The sequence below is a fragment of the Papio anubis genome, chromosome 11 (assembly GCF_008728515.1).
Source record: "Papio anubis isolate 15944 chromosome 11, Panubis1.0, whole genome shotgun sequence".
Taxonomy (NCBI): Eukaryota; Metazoa; Chordata; class Mammalia; order Primates; family Cercopithecidae; genus Papio; species Papio anubis.
Window position 1 is genome coordinate 73,784,024 of NC_044986.1, and position 14,978 is coordinate 73,799,001.

The 14,978-nt window shown below is 41.7% G+C and overlaps 1 protein-coding gene across 48 annotated transcripts in view; it reads right to left on the bottom strand.

Annotated features, from left to right (window-relative positions):
• The window catches only part of KCNMA1 (potassium calcium-activated channel subfamily M alpha 1), a 766,524-nt gene that overhangs the window by 266,687 nt on the left and 484,859 nt on the right, over positions 1-14,978 (bottom strand). The gene's annotated exons all lie outside the window — the stretch shown is intronic.

Sequence of the window (14,978 nt, forward strand, 5' to 3'; positions counted from 1 at the left end):
TTTGTCATGTTGCCAGTCCTGGCTCCCTACCTTAACCCAGTCTTGGTTCCTGTTCTGACAAATGCTTAACATCAGTTGATATTCAGACTGCGATTGTCGCCCATTCATTCATTCGTTCATCCACACACATACAGGGAGTGCCTGTTTCCACCACCCCTTGTGGTTCCAGATGCTGCAGCACAGGGAGGAGGCTCCTGCTTCCAGGTCTTCTATTTGAATAGAAGAGCCAGTAAGTAGAGAAACACATTTTTTTTTTTTTTTTTTTGAGACGGAGTCTCACTGTGCTGCCCAGGCTGGAGTGCAGTGGCCGGATCTCAGCTCACTGCAAGCTCCGCCTCCCGGGTTCACGCCATTCTCCTGCCTCAGCCTCCCAAGTAGCTGGGACTACAGGCGCCCGCCACCTCGCCCGGCTAGTTTTTTGTATTTCTTAGTAGAGACGGGGTTTCACCGTGTTAGCCAGGATGGTCTCGATCTCCTGACCTCGTGATCCGCCCGTCTCGGCCTCCCAAAGTGCTGGGATTACAGGCTTGAGCCACCGCGCCCGGCCGAGAAACACATTTTTTAAAAGTAAACAAATAGGACTTATTGACTTTACCTCTTTATTTTGTTTTAAAATTATTTATTTTTTTTAAGAGACAGAGTCTCACTGTCACCCATGCTGGAGTGCATGATCATAGCTCACTGGAGTCTTGACCTCCTGGACTCAAATAATCCTCTCAGCTCAGCCTCCCAACATGCTGGGATTACAGGCATGAACCATTTTGCCTGGTCTGACTTTACATCTTAAATATATGTGAAATAACTTATCTTTTCCCTCTCCACTGCCAGAACCATGGTTCACACTACTGTTACCTCCATCTGGACCAAGAGCCCTACACAGGTCTTCCTGCTTTACTTCTCTACCCCAGCGCCCCCGGGCCCCACCAGCATTCTCCAAAAAGCAGCCAGCATGGTCTTTTCAAATATCCATCAGATTACATTGCTCCCTACTAAAAGCCATTACATGGCATCCATCTTACTAAAATTACATTTCAGATTCCTTATCTCACTCTGGAAGGCTTTCCATGGTCTTTGCTCATCACCACTCTCCATGTCTTCACACCCTGCACACAGTGTCTCTGCTCCACAAACATTTCCCAGATCGTCCTCAGCTCTGGGTCTTCCCTTCTGTTTCTTTTCTCGGGAATGTTCTTCTCCCAGATCATTGCAAGGTTGGCTCATGGAAGTCTTCTCTGACCACCCGATCTGTAGCCCAGTCCTTCGCCACCATTACGCATTCCTCTTTATAGGGTTTACCACAATCTAAAATGATCTCGTTTGCTTGTTCAGGTGCCTGCCCCTGCCCATTCCTCAGCAGACTATCTGCTCTACTGGGACAGGTGTCTCAATCACTGGCTCACCACCGAGTCCACCCTCTTCTAGAACAGTGGTGACTGGCACATAGTGAGTACTCACTACCGTAAATGAATACATGCATTAATCCTTTCACAGGAAAAGTAAGAAGTGTATTGGATACTAAGTTAAACCCATGGTTTTACTCAATTATTCAATGTTTTCTCAGGAAATAGTGTATTTCCTCTTAGCTTAATAAGTCCATCATTTGGTCTCTTCTCTCTAGTGGCTTTAATCCTGATTCTCTCCAAGGCCAGATGTTACAGCACAGAGCAGCTCTTCTCTGTGATGAAGGGAGAGGAAACATAACAATCTGGCTGGCTGATTCTAGGGTTATAGACACAGAGGCATGAATATTTAGATTCCAGACATTTTAGCTGACAGAAACATTTTATGTCAGTTCTAATGAAAAGGATTGACTAGGTTTCACCTATTGCTTGCTAATTGGAATTTTGTTAGGCATCATTACATAATGCAGAAGTATTTGAGCTGTGCCTACCCGCATTAGAATCCTAAACTAGGTTTCAAAGGAACTACATTCCATTTTAAAGAAATTCCTAGTACTGCTAACTTTCCTGGAAATAAAAGCTATCTCTCCTTAAGACTGACATTTTTATGGAAAGAAATGTAGATTTAATCTATTTGTTTTAAACTCCAATATATTGTAGATGCCTAAATAAAGCCAAATGCCTATCAGAAAGCAGTTGAGGAAAGAAAATCTGCCTAGAAAACTATTCTTATGATCTCTGCTGGGTAAGAATAAAAAAGTACCGCCCAAGACAGGCAAGACCACACTCCCATAGTCAAATGTAAGGACAGAAAATGAGCCGCAGCTCGCAGTGTAGCTCCTGAAAAAAAAAATTATCGAAAGGTCCAAATGCCTTTTTTGAAAACACTGACTCACTGAAAATTATTGCCATTTAATAAATAGGAAGCAAGTTATTACATCGTTTGCCAAACTTTCTCCCACATTTCTGAAATATATTATTTAATAGCTCAATAATATTCAGGAGCGCTAGAAGCCAGTTAAGTTCATCTAGAAATGAAGGAAAAGATTTCTGCCTCATCCAGCACATCTGCATTGGGTGGGTATGCCAAGAAAACAGGAATCAAGGTGGCTATTGCCTCTCCACTGGACATTTCCCCAAATCCAGCCCACAGGGAAAGCACTTTTTTTCCCAGGCAGCCTTCAGGAATACAGAATACTGTTGGGAGGAGAAGAGCCGTGGAGGGGGGAGTCCTTACCCCAGGATGCACAAACCCTACAGCAAGACACCAATGACTGTCGGAAGTTCGGCGGTTCCTCCTTCTCAGGAGCAGCAAGCCCAGACTTCACCCTGTAGCCATTATGGAACAGGTCCCCCAGGGACTTCTTGCGGTGCCTGCCGGGTCTGTAAACCTCTGTGCCGGTTCTGCTGGATGGGTGGTGGTACACCAGAATCTTACTGGGGATCATGGTAGAAGGAGGGAGATGGGCTAGGCTTTCAGCTCCCTTCCATTCACTTCTTGCAGGCGCCAATGCTCTGGAAAGACCTGGAGGAGCCTGTGTTCCTCTGACCCGTGCTGCAAACAGGTCCTCCTGTCCAGCGCAGTGTAGGTCACCAGCATCTATGTCCTGGTGGAGCCAATAGACACTCTCTCCTCCCTCACCCTCCAGTCCTTCTTGCAAGAACCCAGGCATGCTCTGGGCACTGGGTACATGCAGCCACATCAGAAAGGCAGTTAAGAGGGGCGGGGGAAGCGCTCTGATCCACAATGTCCTGCGAGCTGATCAATCAGCTTCACGCTGGAAATAACCATGTAAGCTCCTTTGAACATGGTTTAGGGGGATAGAAAAATAAAAGGCTATAATTCCTCAAATCAAGTGGTACAGAATAGAGTGTGAGAGAGGCTGCAGTTTGGGGCCCACTAAGTCGTTTCTTTTATTTTAGTAATCCTGCTTGACAACTGAGGACTCATAAGGAGGACTCCCTCAGAGGACGTGATGACCAACAAGAGAGAAAAACTGAATTGTCCCACTCCTACTGTCGTGACCACCTCCCAGCACTAACATAACCCAAATACGCAAATCCTCTGCTAATCCTACATACAGGACTGAGGAAGAAGAGGGATGCTGTGCTTTCCAGAGGAAGATGGGAGGAGACACTCATCAGAGCTCCTTGGCCCACCCCCTACTTCTTTGTCCCATTGTTTTCAGCATCGTCTCTCATTACCAACCCCAGCCCCCTCTTAGGTCTCTGTTACAGGCTACATTATGGACCCCCTACCCCTGCCAAATTCATAGGTTGAGGCCCAAACCCCAATGTAATGGTATTTGGAGATGAGGGACTTTAGGGAGTAATTAGGTTTAGACAAGGTCATGAGGATAGGGCCCTCGTGATGAGATTAGTGCCATTATAAGAAGAGAGACCAGAGAGTTCGCTCTTTCTCTCTTTCTGCTATGTCAGGACACAGTGAGAGGGCAGCTGCCTGCAAGCCAGAAAGAGAGCCCTCACCAGAACCTGACCATGCTGGCATCCTGATCTCAGATGTCTAGCCTTCAAAACTGTGAGAAAATAAATCTCTGTTATTTCAGTCACCCAGTTTTTGATATCTTGTTTAGGCAGCCCAGAGTTACTATGATAGTCTCCATTCCCAGGGTACTGAGTGTAAACAAAAATATGACACACAGAGAGGGGAAACATTAAAAATAGAAACAGGAAAATATCCACATTCCATAAGTTGTTAGTTGAAGCTCCCCATAATTTAATCCCCACCTATTTTTTTGAGACCTCTAGCAAGGCTAAAATTATTGGTGGAATTTTCAGAGAATAACATTTCTTCTCATTGTGGATTGGTTCATTCACCCGACCATGATATACTGAGCATCTATTATGTGCCAAGCATTTTGCTGGGTACTGGGTATTTGCTGATTAACAGGAACAATGCACAAGTCCAGCCTTGGTGGCATTTATAGTATAATCAGAGAGTGAAACAATATATCATAACTATAATTAACAATTTGGGTAAAGTGCTGTAAAGAAAAACCCTAAGTAGTTATCTGAGTATGTGTATGTTACATAAATGTGTATCTGAGTGAATGGGTATGGAAAATGTGACATGCATATGAAAAAGGGCTTCACAATAATTCTGTATCCTAACGGTACAGTAGCAGACAGCCAGGTGAAAAGATGGTGGTGAGGGCAATTTTTTTAGGCCAAGGGAAGAGCAGGACAAATATATTGAAGAGGGAAGTATATGGCCTGGTCCTGACTTGAAAGAAACTCAATGTGTTTACAAAGAAATTGGTGGGAAACTAACTCTTCAATACCTAAAGTTGTCTGGAAATGATGGACATAACTATAGGTCCTACAGACACTAAGAGGATAATTGTAAAGTATTAGGAATAATATTATGTCTCCAAAACTTGACACCCTAATGAAATGAAAAAATTCATTTAAAAATACAATTTTCTCAAACTGACATAAGAAAAAATGGAAAATGTAAACAGCTATATATCTGTTAAATAAATTCAAATTTCAATTAAAAACATTACCACAAAGAAAATTTAAGGTTCAGGCAGTTTCTACTCGAGAATTCTACCAAATATTTATGGTAGAAATAATACCAATCTTACACAAACTCTTACAGAGACTAGAGGAAAAGAGAACCCAACTTGTTTTATAATGCCAGAATAATCATGACATTAGAAACCTAGTAAGAGTATTACAAAAAGAAAAAAATTACAGATAAATATGTCATCAACATAGACACGACAATCCTTAAATAAATACTAGTCAAATGAATGCAGCAGTATATAAAAAGAATAATACCTCACAACCAAGTAAACAGAGTTTATCCCAAGAGCAAGAGATTGGTTTAAAAAATGAAAGTTAATTAATATAATTCACCACATTGAAAAAATTAAAAGAAAAATCATATGATCATTTTAATAGGCATCAAAAAAATGATGAAACTATGTTGTGTTGAGATAATGTGTTGGGCCCCCCAAAAGACAAGTTGATTAATGAATCAGAGTCCAGAAATAGACCCATATACATACAGTCAATTGATTTATAGCAAAAGTACCAATACAACTCAATGAGAAAAAGAAAGTCGTCTCCACAAATGGAAGGAAAAATGAGTATCTACAAAGGGAAGGAAATGAGTCTCAACTCTTACCTAACACAATATGCAAAATTAGTTTGAGATGGATCACTGACTTCAATGTAAAAGCTAAATCTTAAGCCTCTATAAAGAAACACAGCAGAGTGTCTTGAGGACACTTGGATAAGCAAAGATTTCTTAGATAGGACACAAAAGGCATTCACATATTTAAAAAGACTGATAAATTAAATATCAGTAAAATAAAAAACTTCTCATCAAAAGACAATTAATAAAATTAAAAGATAAGCCACAGATTAAAAGGAAATACTTGCGGTACCTTCATATGACAAAGAACTTACAGAAATAAAAATTAAAACTACAAGAAGATACCACCACAAATCCACTAGAATGGCTAAAATTTAAAAGTTGACATTACCAAGTGTTGGTGAAGAAACAAAGCAGCTGGCACCCTCACACGTTGCTAGTAGAAGTGTAAAATGGGATATCTTCTTTGGAAAACTGGCAGTTTCTTATAATGTTAAACATGCATCTATCCTATGACCCAGAGATTCAATTTCTAAGTATTTACCCAATAAAAATAAAAATAAAAATATATGTCCACAAAATCATTTGTACAAGGATGCTCATAACAGCTTTATTCAAAATAAGTCAAAGTTGGAAACAACCTAATGACCATCAACAGGTGGTTTGATAAACAAATTGTCATATATCCCATAATGGAATATTAGCAGCAATAAAAAGGAAGAAGTTGTTAATATATACAACAATATATACAAATATCAAAAACCTTATTTTGAATGAAAGGAGCTAGTTAGAAAAGAGAATATCTTGCATGATTTCATTCATACAAAAATTGAGTGCAGACAAGACTAATCTATAGTGACTGAAACCAGGACAGTGATTTTTTATGTTCAAGGGAGGAGAGCAGATATTGACAGAAATGGGCATAAAGAAACATTCCAGGATAATGAAAATGTTTTCTATGTTGATATGGATGACAGACCATTTTACAGTGATGCATATCTCTGTCAGAACTCACTGAATACACCCTCAGGATCTATGTATTTTATTACATGTATAATATACTTATTAAAAACATTGAGATGGGCTGCCATGTTAGATGATATCTCCCCGTCAACAGAGATACTTAAACAGAGGCTGCTCGTACCAATTTAGAGAACACTAAAGTTTCACCTGGTGCCTAAACAGAGATCATCTGCTGCAACCCTATAAATTCCCTCCCAACTTCCAGTGGGCAGTATGGCATGAAACCCCAGCCACTCAGAGATGGCTGGTTCAATTGGAGAAGTGAAGGATTTGTATTCACGCTCTGCCACCAGCAGCTGCACAGCTGAGTAAGTTATGTAACTTCTAGCCTCATTTCCTCATCTCCGAAATAGGGATTATGACATCTACTTAACAGATGAACTATCCAGATTAAAGAAAATGATGTTTGCAAAGCTCTGCACAGGGTCTGACACTCAGCAATTCTCCTCCAAAAATCTGCCAAAGCACTAGCGCCCAAGTCAAACTGGTCTATATTCTGCCATCGAATGCCCCTTCATCACTGGGCAATCTGGTCTCCTATTGTAAATGAAAACCCCGCCTGTCTGCATGAGGCACATCAGCCAGCCTCTTCCTAGGACCCTATAGGTGTGGCAATAAATGTGGTCCCTGGAACCAGCAGCAGGGGATTTGGATCCCGGTATCTCCACATATGAGCCACATGCTCTTAGAAGTTATTCCAACCCTGCCTCAAGTCTCTGACTCTTAAAATGGGAAATACTTTTCAAGATAAATCCGTTCATCACAAGAAAGGATTTCTTATAAATTTAAAATATTTAAAAGAGAATTCTATGCAAATGTATGCACAAACACAAGTGAATGTGGGCCCATTTCTCTGGACATGTGTCTATTCCATAAAAACTGTCATAAACTGTATCCTTATTTTGCACTCCTCCCACCCATGGTGTCACCCAGTATTGTCTGCCTCAAAGAATTCTAGGAGGGCTTCATTTGTCTCTGAAGTCATAGACCTTCATCTACCGTCACTGGGAAAACTCCCTTGCTCCTCGTCCTCTGCATTAGGCTTGTTTTTCTGAGACAGAAGTGGTCAGAGAAAAAGGACACTTGAATCCATTCATTCATTTAAAAATATTGACCAAGAAATGAACTCAGACGAAATTGACCTCTTCAGTGAAGTCATATCTAATTCCCTCAACCCTGTACAAAGTAACAGTGCATGTATTCAACAACAGATTTTCATTGATTACCTATTTAGAAGAGACGGGATCTGGGCCCAGAGTTATAGGATTCAAATCCCAGCTCTGCCATTAATTGGGAGTGAGCATTAGCAAGTTCCTTCAACTCAAAGTGTCTCAGTTTCCCCACCTATAAAATGGGAATAGTAATAGTAACCTACCTCATGGGGTTATTGTGAGGAATGAATTAATATCTATAACAGTTAAAATTGTCCTTGGCACATAGCAAATGTTCAATCAGGGCTTGCTATGATTATTACTAGGAGCCAGATACTAGGCTAACTATATTGGGGATACAAATGAGATTTGCTCTAAATCCATCCTCAAAAAATTTACAGTCTTGAAGAGCTGTTTACAATCTACATTTGTATTTAGCTAAGATAGGAAAGATGACTATCTACATAATTTTAGGGGAAGATCCACCAGCCCCCAAAAGAAATTAGCCCTCTTCTCTTCCTTGTTTATCGATGCCTAAAATTCCCCCATAAGACAGCAGCATTACCCAGTAAGAAAAAACTGTGCTTTGGGGTCAAATGGATGTAAGTTTGGACCCTGGCTCTGCTCCTGATGCACTGAGAGAACCTGGCTGCTTATATGAAACCTGAAAACCTATGACTGCATGTAAAAATAAAAGATGAGAAGCTGGGCACAGTGGCTCATGCCTGTAATCCCAGCACTTTGGGAGGCCAAGGTGGGCAGATAGGTTGAGGCCAGGAGTTTGAGACCAGCCAACACAGTGAAACTTCATCTCTACTAAAGAATACAAAAATTAGCCAGGTGTGGTGGCTGCACCTGTAGTCCCAACCGGGAGGCTGGAAGCGGAGATCAACGGAACCCGGGGTGGAGGTTCGCAGTGGCGGAGATAAGATTACATAACCCGGATGACAGAGCAAGACATGGAAAGAAAGAAAAGAAGGAAGGAAGAAAGAAAGAAGAAAAGAAGGAAGGAAGGAAGAAGGAAGGAAGAGGAAGGAAGGAAGGAAGGAAGGAAGGAAGGAAGGAAGGAAGGAAGGAAGAGAGAGAAAGAGAGAAAGAAAGGAGAATTATGCCTCTAAAGGGCTGTGACAATAAATTGATCTACATGTGTTTTAAAATGCCTTTCACGCAAAATATGCTACATAATCACTCATTCCTAGTGTCCTCCAGAAGTCCCTGCACTTGGCCCCTCTCTCTCGGGTGTAATGGATTGGTCCCCATTGAAATACATTTCCTTTTGGGAGTCATTTATCACTCAGTTAGAAAGAAGTATTAACCGTGGGGAAGGGAGACTGTGAAGCCACCTGGGCATGGCAGAAGGGGGTAGACACAGAGGAGGGAGCACAAAAGAACCAACAATGAAGCAAATAGAGAAATAAAACCTAACTCTACTTGCAAGCCAGTGATGGCCCTATTTTTAGCTGACAAGTGAGTCATCTGATGTGTGTGACTTGAAACAGGGAACACAAACGTTGAGGCTGAATCTGTGACCAGGCACATATAACTTGTACTATAACTTATTCCCAGAATTCTAGACTGTTTGAATTAAGTGTCTCCAGGTCACCTCTTCACACACTTACTCTTATTAAGTTTGGGAATTAGAACCCTGTGTCATTTGCACAGGTCTCAAGTTACAAGGGAAAAAGATGTTTTGCTTTGGTCTCTGGTTTGACTATTCCAAAGAATCTTTCCTAATCTCCAATCAATCTTCCTCTCCCACCCCACCGGCCTCCCTCCCTCCTTCCATTCCCCCTGAAAGCTAGTCTCTTCATCAGAGGGGTGGAGTAGTCTCTAATTCAGCCGATTCTTCCTCATCCCCTTCCCCTTCATCATCAGCTAGCAGTGAAAGTCTCTATCCTCTTGGACCTCCCATTTCTGAGGCACTGTCTGTCCCAGAACCCCATGCAGGACATTGGAGACAAGTGAATCTAACCTTGTCCAATCTCCCTCTTCTTCCCCAAGATAAAAACCTGAACTCAAAGAAGAGGACTGGAATAATCCTCCCTAATCCCACTTCCCATGGTGAGCCCCAGCTGGGATGCTGACACATGGCCCCAACGTTTTGTCCTGCCTGATGTCTGCTCCCACAGGGGACAGATGGTGGTCCCTGGTCACTGAAGTACCCACAGGTTTGATTTTTGAGATTTTTATCTCTGTTGACTACAGGGAGGACCTGAATCTGTTTACATGGTCAAAATAAAAGCACCATATACAAGTATAAAGCAAGACAGGGCCCCCACCATCTAAAAGTAGAAGGGATGGAGACTGCCAGTCAGTACCTGCCACCACCAGGAAAAGACTGAGAAAGGGACACTTCAGGCACAACATGTAAGGAGGTGTTCCTTTTAGGACTGACCCTGCCTTTGCATAGCCATGGGAGTGAGCCACCCTCACATTTGCACCCAGGCCTCTCTCTTGCCTCATCCTGTACCTGCCATGGGTTTACTACTGAGCTCACCTCTGAAATTGGCTTTGCATTTCCTGTCACCTATAGCAAGAGAGAAACAACTAGGTTATGATTTTTGTGAACTGAGAAAACCTATCAAGCCAATTCAGAGATCAACTTTATCCTGAAATTAAATTCAAGCAGAATTTTTGTGCCAGCGGCTTTGAATAAAGACTGAAGAACACGGTGAGTTATATCTTCAATTACAGTTTACAAAGAACAGAGGTACTCCTTCCAAAAGGGGACTCTTGATTTAGCTCTCTATAAGGGCAGAAAGCATAACACTGAATCTTGGGTCAGCAAAAACATTTTCACAAGGGCCTCAGGTATCTTGGGATTTAGCTCTGTTTAATTCTGATGCTCAACATTAAGGAAAATGAAGTGCTTGTTTTGGGGGGTGTTAATTTGCTACCAGGCACACCTCAGCTGCGTTTTATTTTGAAGCTCTAAATTAGCACCAGGATCAACCTGGATAATCTAAATCAGGGGTTGGCAATTTTTTTCTGTAAAGGGCCAGATCATAAATATTTTGGGATTTGTGAGCTGCACAATCTCTATTGCAAGTGTTCAATGAGGCCATTGGAGTGAGAAAACTAGCCATAGATGATACAAAAATGAATGAGCTTGGCCTCGTTCCAATAAAACTTTCCTTCCAAAAATAGGTGATGGACCAGATGTAGCCTGTAGGCCATAGTTTGTCATCCTCTGATGTAACTGACATCTTGAAACGAGGAAGGAATGTTTAATTTGATAACAGGTACTTCTACCTTTCACAAGGTAGAAATCTATAAATAACAACATTTGGAAGTTCCTTCTGTTTCCTGCAACACTCACGTTAGAACTTAATATCATGCTATTTTTTTTCCCCTCTGGCTTAATTCAGTTATATAGAAATCATTTCTATTCAAATAGACTATAAAATCCTTGAGGTCAAGGTTTCTGTCCAACTTCTTTGTGTATGATCCATCGTGCCTAGCACAGCTGGGAACTCTGCACTTGCTTAAAATGTTTTCTTCCCTTTCTGAAGGAGAGTGATTCACATCTCTGCTTTTGACATGCAAGGACTTGATGATCTATTTAACCTAAGGAGAGAAAGAGTCTCTTTCAAAGGATGGATTGTCATCCCCTTCTCCCTGCCCCTGCCATGTGCATTATGCTTCTAATCAATCCAGAATAAAGCAATGTCATGAGCATAAACTAATTTCTTCCAACCCAAAACAAGTTAGCAATTCTCATTTTATAATTCCAAAGTCTTCAGCTCATGTGTTTATTTCAACATTTTTTTCCTATAAATAAATGGCTGTGTGATTTGTCTCCTTCTTTGTGTTCATATCCCAATGTCCAGTGTAGAGTAGCCTTCACTAAATACGTGTAGAAGGAATGAGGAAATGAATGCAAGATGGGCTTAACTCATAAATTCTTTGTTTTGTTAGAGGCCTTTGCCAACTCTTTTAAGCATTTACAATATTCTGTTGGGCAAGACCTTGCGCTGTTGGGCTGCCTGGTCAAACCCATGCCTAGTGAAATAATCCGTCTCCAATCTCAGCCCGCATCCTAACCCCAATTTGTCCCTGACTGCAAGGTCACCGATCGGAATTTGAATGGCAGGTTTTGTTGACCTACCAACTCTGTTAGGCTCACCCATTTCTGCATACTACTGGTGAGTGACAGAGGATGGACACTGAAATCTCCATCTTTTCATAGAACCCATGCAAGAGGCATAAAACCATCTGCTTAGTGGTCATGTGGCAGCAGGCAGTATCTCAGAAGTCCTCACAGCATATGACTTCACTGATGAAGATGGATCACACTTGAGCAGGGATTCTTGATCTCTGCAAAACAGCTCATACACAACAGGAACAATCTCACAGATAAGAAAAACTCCAGCAAGTTGGTCTCAGACTATGAAAATGTCTGCACATGATTTATGTGAAAATAAATAAAGTGGGTCTACTACTTTATCATTAGCAATAAGTGGATTCTTTCTTCCTGCCACAGACAAACTGAGGATGTAAATGAACACCACACTCGCATTGTTGCTTATGCTGTTTTCTTCACCCACTGCCTGAGGTGTAGGTTTGCAAATAAAATCAAACCATCATTATTCTGGACTGATTATCCAATTAGAGGATGAAATAGGCCAGCCCTGTCTTCCTCCTTCTTCCATCAAATGCTGTTCTTGTAGCCATTTCACTGACAACATGAGGGGCCAACAGAAGAAATAAACAGGCATAAATTTCAAACCCAGGAAATTTATGTGAGCAAAGGGAAAGAATCCAGATATATAAAATGAATTAATCGTCAGTAAGTCATCACATCCCTATTACATGGTAAATTCTTTTCTGGGAGCTGTTAGGGCCAGAAAGGGACTGTAAGACACAGTCCCTGCTTTAAAGAAGTACAAACTATCACCAAAAATGAAAGCAAAACTGAAAAACAGCAAATAAATAATAATAATCACTCATCAGAACCAACTATGGACTACGGATAGTTTAAAAGTGCTGAGAGCAAAGGCCAAATGGCAGAAGTGCATAAATAATGCAAAACCTTACATTGGTTGACAATTTAAACTTCCTTTCATGATCATTCTTCTATCAGAACCGCTTAGAGAGATAAAGAAGATAATAACAACAAAAGAACTTCAGGTTTCTGGTGGTTCTAAGTAGGTTCTAGTTTCAGGAGTATTCCAACATACCTTAGACAAGTCATGTTCTCTCTTTGTGATTAGGTTTCTCATCAAAAGGAAGGAAAGAAGGAAGGGAGGAAGAAGGGACTGGGAGTGTTGGTAATAGATAACCAACCAATAGCTAATATCCCTTTCAGATCAAATTTCTGTAATTATAATGTCACTCATCAACAAAGAAATGTCACTGGAGTTCACTCATCAACAAAGAAGTATAACTTTAAAAACAGCCAAAGTAGGAAAAATAACAATAATTCTCATAAATCTGCAGCTTCTTTCTTTTCTTCTTTCTTTTCTTTTCTTTTTTTGAGATGGAGTCTTGCTCTGTCACCAGGCGGGAGTGCAGCAGTGCGAGATCAGCTCACTGTAACCTCCACCTCCTGGGTTCAAGCGATTCTCCTGCCTCAGCCTCCCAAGTAGCTAGGATCACAGGTCAGAGACAGCAGGCCCAGCTAATTTTTGTATTTTTAGTAGAGATGGAGTTTCACCATGTTGGTTAGGATGGTCTCGATCTCTTGACCTCGTGATCTGCCCACCTCGCCCTTCCAAAGTACTAGGATTATAGGCGTGAGCCACTGCACCTGGCCATAAATCTGCAGTTTCTATAGCTACTTTGCAACTATGAACAAATGCTAGTGTACACAGAAGACTCCCTCCCTCCTGTAAGCTTCCTATGCCTGCCACAAACTCTGGCTGCCCAGCTGGGCCAGATACATTTGAATGCCGGAGCACTCAGCTGATTAAGATACCTAATTTCTGAATGATCCCACTCACACCAGGAGGACAGTGTTTGGAGCAAGATGTTACATCTCAGTGGACTCACCTTGTAGAATGGTTTCTTTTTGTAAATGCTAATTGCAACTCACTAATTAAGAGATATGTTACACTGGGCAGGAAAATCATTGAGTCAGGAAATCTTGCAATTTTCTCCAGCATATTTCATGAATCAAAAGCCTTGATCTGATGCAGTTTTTTCACGGCCTAGAGGGCAGAATAGGAGCTGAATACCACAGTTTCTCTTCGTAAGTCTGGTATGGAAATGGACTCCTAGTTCAAAAGGGGGTCAAATGTCCATCCTGAGAGAATTAGCAGAGTATTGTGGTTAAGGGCAGAGGCTTTGAAGACAAGCCCGGACTAATTTATTTTTGCCTGTTGTTCAGGACAGAGGGTCCAAGATTGTCTTTTTCATCTTGTCACCTCTGCATTTAGGATAGCAACGAGAACAGAGCAGGTGCTAAATAAATGTGTTGTGAAATTTAAGTCCTGGTTCTACCATGCATAAGCTATTTCCTAGAGTACCTTCCATAACCTCTTGGAGACTCTTTTTGTTGTTTTGTTTGTGTGTGTGTATGTGTGTGTGTGTGTGTGTATGTCATTGCTGTTGTCATTATTTTGTAAAATGGGATGTCTCAGTTGGGGTTCCTCTGCAGCAGAACCTGAGAAAAGGATTTGATTACAAATAGTTTACTTGGGAAGTGATCTCAGGAAACACCAGTAAAGGAACAGGGAAGTGGGGAGGAGATGGGAAAGCATCCATAAAGAGTTTGTTATCAAGGATTTATCACTGTGGGCAACTAAAGGAAAATCCCACTGGTGTACTCTGGCAGCCAGGGTCTACACATGGCTTTGTGTGTAAACGGAAGAGCCTTCCCACTGAGGAGTGAGGGGGCTGGGGCATTGATTCATCATCTCCTGTTGGTCATTGGTTGAGGGGGCATTAACTCCCTAGCACTTATGACCTGTATGCAGGCCTACAAGCAAGCTTCAGTGACTGGAGAAAGTCCTCTTGCAAAGAAATACAGATGCTGGCAATTCAAAATCCAGCTACCTGCACTATAGGTAAGGGCAAGGGGGTCTGGGTTGCGGGGACAGGCACCAACAGGGCCAGCCTCCCAGGAATAATAAAACCTACGTCTTAGGTTGATGTGGGGCTTAAATGAAGCAGTGGATGGAAAGGACTGATTACGAGCCTCACACCGTTCCTCCATTCACTGAGGGCTCCTGCTGTCATGAGAACATGGAAAATGTGGAGCTCCCCGACTAAGGCCCCTGGAGCCACACATCAGGTAGAATACAGTCTCAAGGGCATCTTGAGGTCTTATAGATCCAGAGA